General features: G+C 48.9%; 1 long non-coding RNA gene across 5 annotated transcripts in view; it reads left to right on the top strand.

Annotated features, from left to right (window-relative positions):
* Positions 1–15210, top strand: part of LOC135201244 (uncharacterized) — a 196997-nt gene that overhangs the window by 152853 nt on the left and 28934 nt on the right. The gene's annotated exons all lie outside the window — the stretch shown is intronic.

Genomic DNA, 15210 nt, shown 5'->3' with positions numbered 1-15210 from the left:
GCAGTACTCTTTTTCATTTTTCATTTATATTTTTGCCCTGTGCGCTCGGTGCCGAGGGCGCGAATGCTCTCGGCACGAGCCCTTTTTTTTGTGTGAAAGTGAAATCGCAAGTGCAGTATTCTTTTTCATTTTCATACATTCAACTTCCCTGTCAGATATATACTTAGCTATAGACTCCGTCGTCCCCAACAAATTCAAATTTCACGGCACACGCTACAGGTAGGTCAGGTGATCTACCGCCCTGCCGCTGGGTGGCAGGAATAGGAACCATTACCGTTCTAGAACCAGATTTTCTCTGTCGCCGGTTCTAGTAACATCGTTGCTAGTTCCTCCTGACTTTGACTTTCGTGTTTCATCGCCGTTGATCTTCTAGACTGATATTTTTGGTGACGTATTGGATCTCTGGCTTGGCCTACGCTTTTGTGGACTCTTTTTTTGGATTTGGATTTGGATTTTTCTTAGAATGTCGGACACTAGTTTTTTGTTCAGAGTGTGTGTGGATGAAAGTTGTAGTGTGAGACTACCGAAAGCTACGGTAGAACCTCACACTACTTGTAAAAGATGTAGAGGGAATGAATGTTCACAATCTAATACATGTGCTGAATGTGAGATTGTTCCGACACGGCATACAAACCTTCGGTCCTTTTACAATAGGAAGGTACTAGCGGCAGCTGGATAGGTCGTAAGCTTTCGAACAAGGGGTTCGGTAGTTAACTGCTTGTCCGACAGGCGCGCTGGCGCGCGACTGGGAGGTAAACAAACACTTTTGCTTTCGGCCTGCTGGCGTGTGGACGTGTATCATCGCTCTCTGCCCGCTTCATCGTCGTTGCTTTCGCATGATTGTGTTTTTCTTTTTCTATGTATCTAGTGAAACTGAATTGTAAGTACAATCATTTCATTGAATTCAATTGTGAATTAAAGGATCTTGGTTCACAACGCCCTCCGATTACCGAGTGTGCCGGGACTGAAGGCGTAATTGCGGGAATTCATTTTCCCAGAATGATCCTCGTATTGTGTATGCTCGGTGCCGAGGGCGGAGCGCTCGCTCCGAGCGTATATTGGGTTGGAAATGTGTAGATGAAAATCGTAAGTGCTCTTTTCATTTATATTTTTTCGACTGTATGCCCCGTTGCCGAACGAATGCGCTCGGCACGGAAACTTATTCAGTATGAAAGTGGAATCGCAAGTACAGTATTGCTTTTTTCATTTTCATATATTATTTTTTTATTGTAGCAATACTCATTTTTGGATCAGTTTCCGAGCTTGCCCGGAGATTGATCCTTCCCCCTTTTTATTTTGAATGAAGTGAAATCGCAAGTGCAGTTCTTTTTCATTTTTCATTGTTTTTATTGAGATTGCATTGTTGACTGGGATCAATGTTCGCTATTCACGGAATTGATCCTTCCCCTTTTTATTTGTATGAAGTGAATTCGCAAGCGCAGTAGTCTTCATTTTCATATATTTGTTGATTGCATCAATTCTTATGGATCAAGGTTCCAGAAACCTTGATCCATAAAGTAAGGAATGAAACCTTTCACCCTTGCGCTCGGTACCGAGGGCGCAAATGCGCTCGATCCGAGCCCTTATTCATTGTGAAGTGAATCGTTTTGCAAGATGCAATTTTCATTTTGTTCCTTATTATTGATTGCATCAATATTGATTTGGTTCAAGTTCCGCTCAGTCAGGGAATTGATCCTTATGCCTTGTATTCGTGCCGATGGCACGATTGCTCTAGGGCTCTTATTTTGTTGTTGGGTAAATGGGTACTGTGCGGGGGGGGGTGGGGAACGAGACCCCCCCCCCCCCCGCTCAGTTCCACAGATGGCTCTTCCCCTTGGGGGGGGGGAAGGTTATCGGCGTTCTTCTCCTCGCCTGATCCGTCGAGCGCGGGGGAGGGCGCTCGGTGCCCGATGTACAATTGTATTAGGGGTTTCCACTCGTTCGGGAGGGATCAAACCCCCGCACGAGGGGATTTCCCCCTTAATCGCTCTACTATTATTTCCGCAGGTGCTACTGCCACGAGCGTGGACCTTGGTGAGGTATGGGCGTCCTTCCAATTGCAGAGCGTGCTGGTGTCCAGGGGCTGCGGTTCTATGTCTGGGCCTACTGCGGTCACCCATGGAGTGGGTGACCACGCAACCAGGTGACGACGTCCCTCCTCACCTGGTGTACTCGCCTCACGTGGTAACAGTCTTGCCTACAGCCGCTGTGAAGTGCCGTTCGCCGTACCGAGAGGGGGGCGTGCCGCCGCGCTCGTTGGTTGCCGCGCTGCAGCGACCACACTTCCGACTGCCCTAGAACTCGCCCCTGGACCTGCCGCCGGTACCAGGATGTTGCTGGCTGCTGCTCCACTTCCTGTGTTCCGGTGCTGCCTGCCGTACCTGCCGATTCTGGGCTGACTGTCCATGCAGTTGCTGCGCTGGCTGTCCCTGCCGTTGCTGCGCTGGCTGTTCCTGCCGTTGCTGCGCTGGCTGTCCCTACCGATGATGTGCTGGCCGTGCCTGCTGTTCCTGAGATGCCCATACCTGCTGATGTCGTCCCTGTTCGTGGTGGTACTACCCAGACTTTGGTCTGTCTGTACAGGTGCGTCCGGGCCCTGTGGCTTCGGCTACAGCAGCCCCGGCTCCGCCCTGGATAGCAGATCTTACGTCTGTCCTGAGGAAGCTGACGAAGAAGAGGAGGAAGGTGTCGTGGTCGTCGTCTTCATCTTCTTCATCGTCGTCGGCCGCCGCCTCTTCCCCTTCGACTTCTAAGGCTTTAGCAGCCGAGGAAGAAGAAGGTCGCCTCCTCCCTCCTAAGAAGCTTCCTCGGGAGCTTCTCGGGACCCGTCTCACCTCGGTGGGACGGGAGGGTTCCTTCCGCTGGTCCTCCTGCTCCTTCGGGAGCGGGGCCCGTCTCTTCTTCCGCAAGGAAGAAGACTACGGGGACCAGAGGGGGTACCGGCTAACACCGGTACTTCCTCGCCTGGTGTCAGTGGTTCTGCCACTGCATCAGGGTCCGTCTCGGCCCTCTCGTTCGCGGGAGGTACCGAGTGTACGGTCGCCTACCAGCGACCGTGCAGCCAGGAACCAGACCTCTGAGTCCGCTCAGCGTCAGGTTCACGGCACGGGGCGGAAGACTGGTGACAGCCGCTCTCACCAGACCCAGCTCTCACTCTCGCGGGTGAACAGCTGGCTACCCGGGGACGTGACGGTCCCACGACCGACCACGGGCTGAGGCTGGGAAGAGGTCCTCCGTTCGCCGGTGCCAGCCACGGCTGGAACCAGCGACGTGACGTGCCGTGAGGACAAGCACCGGTCTCACTGCGACAGTGGAACCTGCAGGTCGCCTGGACCGTCGCTCTCACAGAGAGCGATCGGGTACGGCAACCAGCACCAGCTCTTCTGACACTCGAGATCGGGGCCGCTGTGCTCAGTCCAGCCGTTCTCCACAGCGAGACGGTTCGACCAGGCCTGCAGCTCGATCGTCACCGCGGTTGACGATCGCCTGCAGCCCTCCAAGCCTGCTGGTTCTGCCAGCGAGCGACGAGGGAGCGTCAGGTCTGCCTCTCCCGTACCTTCAACCTCCTCGGGTTACACCGGGAGGAGCGAGGTATTGAGGAGTGATCGTGAGGGGTGCGCCCCTCATGATCCCACCACGACGCCCTACGTGCCAGGCACGGTTCTTGGACCGGCCAGGACGTATGCGCAAGTGGATGGGGAAGACCGAGAGGGCTGTCGCTGTTCCCCTCTTAGGAGGAAGGTTCTCGGAATATGCTCTTGTTCGAGGTGGTTTACGGTCCCCACTCTGCAAGATGCTGTGACTTCCGAGATCCAGAGGAACTTTGCCGAGGTTACGGCGCTGATTCGTCAGCACAATGACCTCGGGGAAGAATCGCCGCTCCCACCAGCAGAGCCACGTCTCGGCTCGAGTCGTTTTGGGGCCCGAGAGGGAATCCAAATCGACGGTGGTCTGCCGCGATCGGAGCTTGCCGACTGGGTTGAGCCAGGTAGTCTCTCGTCTCCGGACAAGAAGGCTCTCTCGGTTCTGGACGGTCGAACAAGCTCCTTCACCTCCTCTACTGCGACAGAGGCGTTTCTACGTGTCTTCGGACATCATATTTATATATCCCTTCGGTCCTCCTGAGGTTTCGACCTCGACGAGGACTGGAATGAGTCGGAGCGGTATCGGCTCTCTCCTGTCAGGTCTCGATCAGCCCCAACCAGACGACGTTCACAGTGGAAGGACGGCATTCCCCCTCACCTGCTGCCGGAAGTGGGGGGGTGCCTGGCCAGCCATTGGGACCGGTCCAACAGCAGGCGTACGTTCCAGGGGCATCGAAGGACGTAGCATTGAGACAGGAGATCAAGACCATGCTGAGCAAGAGAACTGTAGAAATCGGTACGGATCAGTCACCGGGCTTTACAGCCGACTCTTCCTGATGGAAAAGTCTACGATCAGCAGGTACCGGATTTATTTCCTCGTTTTTTCTTCGCCGAGGAAGCTCCTCTAAGTTCCCACAGTCAAAGGATACAGAGCCGCCTTGTCGCTCCTCCTGAAACTGACGGGATTGGACATCTCGAACTCGTTCGAGATCTCCTTGCTTAGGAGCAGCTTCCAAAGGTCTTGCCAACCAGGGAACTCAAATGACCCTCGTCTTGCTGACCTGGCATCGGCGAAGAGAGTACGGGAGCGTCATGCAGATAATGATGTGGATGAGATGCTGCTTTGTCCTGGGAGGACGCTACGGCGCTATCTGAAGAGAACTCGACACCTCGGGCCTGAGTGTCGACGCCTCTTCGTTAGCAACGGGGTCAACAAGAAAGAAGTATCAAGAACACTCTTTCGTCCTGGCTGCGTGAGGTCTTCAGGAGGGCGTATGAGGCTGAGGGTAGTGACGACATCCGTACGTCCCGTCCGAGAACTCACGAAGTCAGAAGTATTGGCCCCTCGTTGGCGTTTCGTAAGAACTCTCCGTGGCGCAGGTATGGAAGGCAGGGTCCTGGTACAACCAGACCACCGGCAACTTCCTTATACCTCTTGGATATTGCCCATAGGTCCTTGGATCGGTTTCCTTAGGACCCGTGGTGGCTGCTCAACACGTCGTCTAGCTAACCCAGACCCTAGCAGGCTGAACAGCATCGAGTCCTGGTGTGACTGTATGAATAGATAGTGATGAGAAAGTGACTGGCTTCTCTTTCTCTATCTTTTTCTACCCCTCTACCTGTGGGTAGAGGGATACGGTCATCACCCTGCTGGATAAGGACGAGATGCCGGTGAGCTATATGACAGAGCCCCATCCTATCCCTTTCACGAGGGATGGGAGCAGAATATCCACCACTTCCATTCTACAAGGGGGGGAAGTGGATGCCTACAAGAGTCAAAACCATGACTTTAACTTTGCTCCTGTACAGGAACAAGTTCTTACATTGCTGGTACGAAGAGATACGCTTGCCTCTCTCTTAGTACTCGGTCCAGAGGTCTGACCATTGATCCTGCGGCATGCACACCCGATCAATCGGACAGAGGCTTGGATCCCTCCCTCGCTCTTACGACCAGGGAGGCTTCCAAGGTTGGGCGAACACCAGTCTGTTCACAAAAGACTCAGATTCCACCACCAAGAAGTGAGTCTTCCTATTGTAAAAGGACCGAAGGTTTGTATGCCGTGTCGGAACAAATGACAATTTGTCTAAAATTGCATTTTTCCTAACTATACAAACCTGAGGTCCTTTTACACATAGCCCCACCTACATGCCACCCCTCACTCTGCAGTTTTTGCTTGGACCAAAAGCAAAAGTGATTTGTTTACCTCCCAGTCTCGCTGCAGCGCGCCTGTCGGACAAGCAGTTAACTACCGAACCCTTGTTCGAAAGCTTACGACCTATCCAGCTGCCGCTAGTACCTTCCTATTGTAAAAGGACCTCAGGTTTGTATAGTTAGGAAAATGCAATTTTAGACAAATTGTCATATTTAAATGAGGAGGAATGGAAGGTTCTTAACTCATATTTGAGAAAATTGGAAAGGATAGGGCTAGAAAAGCCTCTTCCAAAAGTCGAGTAGGTCAGTCTCTAACGAGCCAGTTAGTAGTCTAGTACCTATCTCTAATGTAATTGTTGCTTCCTCCCATACAGCATTACCTTCTCAATTATCAGATTCTGCAAGTTCGGCATCGGAAATTGCAAATTTGAAGGCTTCCCTTTTGAAGATGGAACGCAAATTGAAGGATTTAGAAGGTTAACAAAGTGAAAGTGTTCCCAGTGAAGTGGAGGGTGCGTCTGATCGGCTCTGTCTCGCTCCCAGGCCTAGACCTCTTCCAAGCTCCCAAGCCCAGAGGAGAAGGAATGTCGAAAGCCGTACGGAGGTTTCAGAGAATCCCCACTGGTCAGGTGGGCGTCCCCTCGGCAGGATCTTAATGGTTTTGTGGTGAAAAAAAGGAAAGGTACTGTACCTAGATTTGTTCCGACACGGGATACAAACCTTTCGGTCCTTTACAATAGGAAGGTTACTAGCGGCAGCTGGATAGATCGTAAGCTTTCGAACAAGGGGTTCGGTAGTTAACTGCTTGTCCGACGACTGGGAGGTGAACGAATCACTTTTGCTTTGGCGGCTGCTGGTGTGTAAACGTGCTCTCATCGCTCTCTGTCCGCTTCATCGTCATGTGCTTTCAGGATATTTGTCGTTTTCTTACTTACTGTTTGTGTGTGTAAAAGTGAACTGTAAGTACGCATATTCATTTTTCATATACACTTTGTTTATTTATGATTATGGATCAAGGATCGATGTAATCTCCACGCCTCCTATTACCCAACGACTGTGCCTGGGGTTGAGGGGCGTAAATGTGGAAAATTGAGAGTTTTCTTGAGATCGATCCCCAGGTCCTTTCTGCTCGGTGCTCCCGCCGAGCCATGTATTTTTGGGTGAAAGTGAAAATTGTAAGTGCAGTACTCTTTTTCATTTTTCATTTATATTTTTGCCCTGTGTGCTCGGTGCTACGCGCGCGAATGCTCTCGGCACGAGCCCTTTTTTTGTGTGAAAGTGAAATCGCAGGTGCAGTATTCTTTTTCATTTTCATACATTCAACTTCCCTGTCAGATATATACTTAGCTATAGACTCCGCCGTCCCCGACAGAAATTCAAATTTCGCGGCACACGCTACAGGTAGGTCAGGTGATCTACCGCCCTGCCGCTGGGTGGCAGGAATAGGAACCCCCATTACCGTTCTAGAACCAGATTTTCTCTGTCGCCGGTTCTAGTACATCGTTGCTAGTTCCTCCTGACTTTGACTTTCGTGTTTCATCGCGCCTTGATCTTCTAGACTGATATTTTTGGTGACGTATTGGATCTCTGGCTTGGCCTACGCTTTTGTGGACTCTTTTTTTGGATTTGGATTTGGATTTTTCTTAGAATGTCGGACACTAGTTTTTTGTTCAGAGTGTGTGTGGATGAAAGTTGTAGTGTGAGACTACCGAAAGCTACGGTAGACCCTCACACTACTTGTAAAAGATGTAGAGGGAATGAATGTTCACAATCTAATACATGTGCTGAATGTGAGAATTTAAATGAGGAGGAATGGAAGGTTCTTAACTCATATTTGAGAAAATTGGAAAGGGATAGGGCTAGAAAAGCCTCTTCCAAAAGTCTGAGTAGGTCAGTCTCTAACGAGCCAGTTAGTAGTCTAGTACCTATCTCTAATGTAATTGTTGCTTCCTCCCATACAGCATTACCTTCTCAATTATCAGATTCTGCAAGTTCGGCATCGGAAATTGCAAATTTGAAGGCTTTCCTTTTGAAGATGGAACGCAAATTGAAGGATTTAGAAGGTTAACAAAGTGAAAGTGTTCCCAGTGAAGTGGAGGGTGCATCTGATCGGCTCTGTCTCGCTCCCAGGCCTAGACCTCTTCCAAGCTCCCAAGCCCAGAGGAGAAGGAATGTCGAAAGCCGTACGGAGGTTTCAGAGAATCCCCACCGGTCAGGCGTCCCCTCGGCAGGATCTGTAGCAGCGTCCCAGACTGCCAAGGATAGCCGTTGGAAAGGCATCCTAAAACAGTGTTTTTCGTCATCCGATTCTTCTTCAAAGAAAGGATGGAGTTCTGGCAAGCTGTCGAGACCTTCTAAAAGATCATGGAATTTGCCAGCTTTGGATTCTAGCCCGGAAAGTTTTCCGGAAGAATATCCACCGGAAAAGAAGAGGAAAGAGATCTATTCATCGAATCCTCCTTCCCCAAGATCGGATACGGAGAAAGAAGATGCTGCTACGAAGATCCTAAAAGAAATGCAACAGCAAATATCTTCGTTGGTTGGAGTATTGAAGAAGGATCCTCCTCGGAGAAAGGACCGCTTCCTTCCTATTAAAAAATCCTGTCCAGTAGAAGTCTCTGACAGCTCGGACGAGGCGCCAGCCAGGCGCAAAACGCCTACGAGGCGAGAGGATCCAACCAATATTCATAAGTACAGGAAGGCGCCTGAGGCTCCTACCGGGTGCCTGAGGCGCCTGCCAGAATCCAGGCGCCTGAGGCTCCTGCCAGGCACATGCCAGGCGCCTACCAGCCGCGAGAAACTATCCAGGAATGATATAATATCATCCAAGCGCCAGGCGCCATGAACCAGGATCTCCAGCTTCATCTGACATGGAGTTAGAAGTTGACCGGGAGGCTCCTCTTTGGGACTTTTCGCAGGATCAGTTTTCGCCTGACAGGGGCTCGAGATGTCGCACAGGCGGCCGTAGCCCTTGTCAGGATGTGGCTGACTCTGTGAGAGGTTTTGCGCATTCAAGACCTTCTCCTGATAGGGACGCTAGTTGTCGCACAGGCGGCCGTCGTCCTTATCAGGACAGTCTTAATGTGAATAAGGGCAAATTGCAGGATCGACCTTCTCCTGGCAGGGACTCAAGATGTCGCACAGGCGGCCGTAGCCCTTGTCAGGTTAGAGTCGGTACTGCTAAGAGCCCCTCATCTTGCTTAGAGAGGAGTCCTCCTCCAGTTGCTCATTCTTCTCCTAATGCGACTGGACAGGATATGGAAGATGTGTTATACTCGGAAGCAAATAAGGGGGCAGGTCTTTCAGACTATAAGACCTTAGCAGCCCTCTTATTGAAAGAGTTTGGAGAGTCTCTTGAGTCCTGGTGCCCCTCCTTCTCCTCGGTCTTTATTCTCAAGTACGAGGACTTCAAAGTCATCCTCTTTTTTGAAGATGCAACCTACCATCTCAATGAAGAGGGCTTTGCATGCCTTCGGGAATTGGTTAAAATCCAAAGAGGAGGCGGGGAAGACTGTGTTTACCTGTCCCCCTTCCAGACTATCGGGAAGGAGAGGGATTTGGTATAACACAGGAGAAGCAATGGGACTCGCCCTCCCTGCTTCTGCAGACGCAGACTTCTCTACATTAGTGGACTCGTCAAGAAGACATGTGCTTCCATCTGCGAAAACAAATTGGACTATGTCAGAAATGGACCATCTCCTCAAGGGAGTATTCCATGTCTTGGAAGTTTTTAACTTCCTAGACTGGTCCCTTGGGGCTTTGGCCAAGAAGATGCAAGACCCCGATTTCTTGGAACCCGAAGTCCTACATAGCGTACTGGCTTGTATGGACAAGGCGGTTCAAGATGGATCAGCGGAAGTGGCATCCCTTTTCGGGGCAGGAATTCTCAAAAAGAGCTGTCTTCAGCTCATTTTTGACAAAAGCGGTCTCTCCCGTTCAGAGGGCGTCTCTCCTATACGCCCCTCTTTTGAAGCAGCTTTTCCCTTCTCAGTTAGTGAGGGATATTTCTCACTCGCTGACTGAGAAGGCAACGCAGGACTTGCTAGTGCAATCAGCGAAGAAGTCGAGACCAGCTGTTCCTGCCAAGAAGAGGGAGTCAAGAAGTGCTCAGCCGCCCTTTTGAGGGAGCTCATCAGGCCGAGCCCCTAGGAAAAGAGGATCAGAAAGAAGAGGAAGGTCTTCTTCCATTAGAGCAACAAAGAAGACCAAATGAGATATCAGTCCTCCAAGCACCAGTGGGGGCCAGGCTGCTGAAGTTTTCAGAAGCGTGGGCCTCGAGACGAGTAGATTCTTGGTCTCTGGAAATACTCAAGAAAAGATATCTCATCCCCTTCAGAGACAGACCTCCATTGACGACGAAACCGAGGGAGCTGTCAGCGAGGTACAAAGATCCTGCAAAAAGGGAATCCCTGTTACGTCTGGTACAGCAAATGTTGGAGAAGGAGGCCATTGAGACAGTGCAGGATCCTCACTCCCGGGGCTTTTACAATCGCCTTTTCTTAGTGCCGAAAGCTTCGGGAGGGTGGAGGCCTGTGTTGGACGTGAGCACATTGAACCGCTTCGTGGAGAAGACAAAGTTCTCCATGGAGACTTCCAACTTGGTCCTTGCGGCTCTGCGTCCAGGAGATTGGATGGTCTCCCTCAAACTGCAGGACGCTTACTTTCACGTCCCTCTGCATCCTTCATCGAGAAAATATCTTCGATTCATGGTGCAGGGCAGGATTTACCAATTCAGGGCTTTGTGCTTCGGCCTCTCGACGGCTCCTCAAGTGTTTACGGCATTGATGAGGAACGTAGCAAGATGGCTACATCTGAAGGGGGTGAGAATATCACTCTATTTGGACGACTGGCTCATAATAGCGAGATCGAGACAGCAGTGTTTGGAGGACTTGGAAACAACTCTAGATCTAGTGAAATCACTCGAATTGCTCGTGAACCTCGAGAAATCTCAGACGATCCTCAGCCAGGACATTGTGTATCTGGGGATTCGGATGGATTCTCAGGGTTTTCGAGCATTATCATCCCAAGAAAGGATTGCTCGAGGATTGGAGAAGGTCTCGGCCTTCCTAGAGGAAGAGCGAAGCTCAGCGAGGGAATGGATCAGTCTTTTGGGCACCCTTTCGTCGCTAGAGCAGTTCGTTTCTCTGGGGAGGCTGCACATGAGACCTCTGCAGTTCCACCTGAGGAAAATTTGGAGCAGGAAGACAGGAGAACTGGCAGATTCTTTTCCTCTACAACAAGATATCAAGAGCCACTTGTGATGGTGGTTAAACCCTCTGATAAAGAACTAAGGAGTGTCCTTGTCTCTGCGGAACCCTCGCCTAGTGTTGTTCTCCGACGCCTCGGAAACAGGATGGGGAGCAGCACTAGGGACGAAGGAAGTGTCAGGCATCTGGACGAGAGAACAGATGTCCTGGCACATAAATGTGAAAGAGCTTCTAGCCATTCATTTGGCTGAGGCATTTCGAAGAGGATTTCAGAGGCGTGGTGGTCCAGGTCAACTTGGACAACACCACGGCTCTGGCATACATCAGAAAGCAAGGGGGGACGCACTCTTTCTCCCTATACGAGTTAGCAAGAGCTCTATTAATCTGGGCGGAGGAATGGAAAATAGTACTCGTAACAAGATTCGTTCAAGGAGGGAGGAATATAAGAGCAGACAGACTGAGCAGGAAGAACCAGGTCCTTCCTACAGAATGGACCCTTCATTCAGAAGTCTGCCAGAAACTGTGGTCTCTATGGGGTAAACCTCAAATAGACCTGTTTGCGACGTTCCTCTCCAGAAGGATGGAGAACTTCTGCTCGTTAGGGGGGGATCCCAGAGCCATAGCAATCGATGCCCTTCTCATGGATTGGTCGGGCATAGATGCGTACGCTTTTCCCCCGTTCAAGCTACTGGGGGAAGTGATAAGGAAGTTTGTGTCCTCGGAAGGAACGAGGATGACACTGATCGCTCCCTTTTGGCCCGCTCGAGAATGGTTCACAGAGGTACTGGAATGGACGGTGGACTTCCCCAGATCTCTTCCCGAAAGGACAGATCTGCTCCAGACAACCCAACTTCGAAAGGTTTCAACAAAAACATCCATGCTCTCTCCCTGACTGCCTTTCGACTATCGAAAGATTGGTCAGAGCGAGAGGCTTTTCTCGCAAGGCTGCAAGAGCAATTGCAAGAGCACGAAGATCCTCTACCATGCGGATCTACCAATCGAAGTGGGAAGTCTTCCGTAGATGGTGTAAGGCGAAGAAGCTGTCCTCCTCCGATACCTCTGTGACCGATATTGCCGATTTTCTTCTATATCTGAGAGAAGAATCTCAGTTGGCAGTGTCTACGATAAAGGGGTATAGAAGCATGCTATCTGCTGTGTTCAGGAACAGACCCTTCATGACCTGATACGATCTTTTGAAACATCAAAATCGAAAGCTTCGCTTCCCCCTAGCTGGAACCTAGACGTGGTTCTAAAGTACCTCACATCAGAGAAGTTCGAGCCTCCTCATCAAGCATCCTTCAGAGACATTACAAGGAAATGCATCTTTCTAATGGCTCTCGCTACTGCCAAGAGAGTTAGCGAGTTGCAGGCTCTAGACTCGAGAGTAGGATTTAAAGGAGAGACTGCAGTGGTATCTTTCCGGCCTTTATTTTTAGCAAAAAATGAGAATCCTTCGAGACCTTGGCCCAGGAGTTTTGAAGTTAAAGGACTTTCTCAACTTGTGGGAAGGGAACTTGAGAGGTCATTATGTCCGGTTAGAGCCTTAAAATTTTACCTTCAGAGGAAGAAGCAGCTGCAAGGTTGCAATCAAAGTCTCTGGTGTGCGATTAAGGACCCTAAGAGACCGATTTCAGAAAACGCTTTAGCCTTTTTCGTTAGGAACGTGATTACTGAGGCACACATGAAATGCAAAAGTGAATCATTTGCAACTTTGAGAGTGAAAGCGCACGAGGTACGTGCAGTTGCGACATCGATATCTTTCAACAAGAACAGGTCGATGAAAAATATCTTAGCAGCCACGTACTGGAGGTGCAACTCGGTGTTTGCCTTCCATTATTTAAAGGATGTAAAATAATTTGGTGTTGAATCTTAAGGTTGTTTGAAAGGTGGTTGGGGATAACTCCTTTCAATCTTAGTACTAATCCACGGTTAGGATCGGGTGATCGGGATCGGTGTTGTACTCCTTTATTATGCCATTAGGCGTAGGTGTATTGTCATTGAAGTATATTTGGATGGACACGAAACTCAGATAGATCCTTTCTGAATGACTTTATTTTTAAGACTAACTTATAATGATATACAGTTTAAAAGAAGACAAGATAGTTAACAGGGTAGTTATACTTAATGAGTAGTAAGTATCTGTAAACACAAATATAACCTCTGGTAATAGGTAGTTATAAACATAAATACCTAACACCTTTTCCCCTCGGGGAAAAAGAATGAAAGATTAAAGCAAATAAAAGGATAAAGCAATCAATAATAAAATGGTGACATAGCATTGAATAAATAATATAAAAACATACATAATACTATTAATTATTTTACATTCTAAAATAGTCAGGTGGTCTACTTTGTCTGGCAGACCTTCGAAGTTTTGGTAATTCAGATATCGATCTATCAGGTGAGCCATCAGAAGTTTTACCATTTTCATTTCCCGATAGTTCTTCTGCAGCTGCCGCCTCCTTTTCTTCTACATTTGGGATTTCATTCTTCTCTGCACCTGCAACTGCATCGCCTAACTCTTCACGAGTATTTATGAACTCTTTTGGTAATGGCGGGTCTGGATAGCTGACCAACTCTGAAGAATCACGTGCTAAAAGTTCATTTTTGTTATCTTGAGAATCATTGGAGATCAGTCTCATTTGATCAATATGCCTCTTCCATATTAAGTTACCCTCCTCTTGTACATTGTATGTGCATGGACCCAATTTAAGAACCACAACTCCTCGAGTCCATATGCCCTTCTTGGTATTTTGATGATAATCCCGAACCAGTACCACGTCCCCTCCTATATCGAGTTCCCTCATTGGTTTCTCGTTCTCCGAGGCTTTTTTCTTTCAATTCGCTGAGATGCATCTGGGTAGTACGTAAATCAAGGCGTGTGCGTAACTGCCGACCCATGAGCTCTGCAGGCGTGCGTTTTGTTGTACAGTGAGGTGTAGTTCGGTAAGTCAGTAGAAATTGGCACAACTTGGTATTTAAAGATGTATTACACGATTGCAATGTTCTCATCGCCCTTTTCATTCCTTGTTTGAATGTTCTTACTGTATTTTCGGCCTGCCCATTACTGCTTGGGTGATAAGCGGGTATCAGTATATGCTTTACACCATTTTGGTCATGAACTCTTTAAATTCCTCAGCCACAAACTGTCTTCCTTATCAGACACGAGCTCTACACAAACCCCATGCTGAGCAAATACCCGCCGCATGATCTCGATGGTATTCATAGTTGTAACTGATTTCATTGGGTGTACTTCTGGCCATTTTGAATATGCGTCAATCATAATGAGGTACATTTGTCCCAGGAATGGTCCTGTGAAATCAACATGTACTCTTTTCCACGGACCAGAAGGCCATTTCCACGGATTAACCTCAGCACGAGTCAGCATTGGCTGAGTAGCCTGACAAGCAGAGCACCCTTGCACAGTGTTTTCAATATCTTGATCGATATTCGGCCACCACACATGCAAGCGAGCTAATCCTTTCATCCGAACAATCCCCGGATGACCACCATGTAGTTCTTCTAATATTTGAATCCTATATCTCGACGGTATTACCACCCTGGCACCCTATAGAAGACATCCCTCTTCAATTGAAAACTCACGCTGACGGCTATGGAAGGGTTTCAGTTCCTGTGCTATGTCCTCAGTCTGGCCATCCATTTCGTGTATAAATATAAAGCTCTAGCCAGTACAGCATCATGCAAAGTTCCCTTGCAACAGATTTCGCAGTTACAGGAAGAGAGTTCACCTGGTGCATGTTAAATGCAGTGCTTCTTGTGTCCAGTTTTACATGCTTATCTGATGCATCGGAGTCACAATCTGGTAAAGGCAACCGTGAGAGTGCATCAGCATTTCCATTGTCACTTGAACGACGTAATTCAATGTCATAATCATAAGCTGCTAACTGTATAGCCCAGCGTTGTATTCTTGCAAGCTGCAAGGACTGGAATGTCCTTCTTGGGGTACCCAGAATGTATGACAGTTGGTTTGTTATCTGTAATAAGGGTGAATTTACAACCATATAAATATTGATGAAACTTCCGTAGTCCAAAGATGATTGCCAAACCCTCACGCTCAATTTGGGAATAGTTACGTTCAGTGGGTGTTAACATTCTTGATGCATAAGCAATTGGTCTTTCTCCGTTACTGGTGATATGGGAAAGCACTGCTCCAAGTCCTTTGGGTGATGCATCTACTGCCAACATCACAGGTTTACTCAAATCATAGTGCACTAATACTCCTATTTCAGTGGTCAGCATTTTTTTA

This window comes from Macrobrachium nipponense, chromosome 28 (assembly GCF_015104395.2).
Source record: "Macrobrachium nipponense isolate FS-2020 chromosome 28, ASM1510439v2, whole genome shotgun sequence".
Classification (NCBI taxonomy): Eukaryota; Metazoa; Arthropoda; class Malacostraca; order Decapoda; family Palaemonidae; genus Macrobrachium; species Macrobrachium nipponense.
The sequence above is the reverse complement of the archived record's forward strand: the minus strand, read 5'-3'. Positions and strand labels throughout refer to the sequence as shown.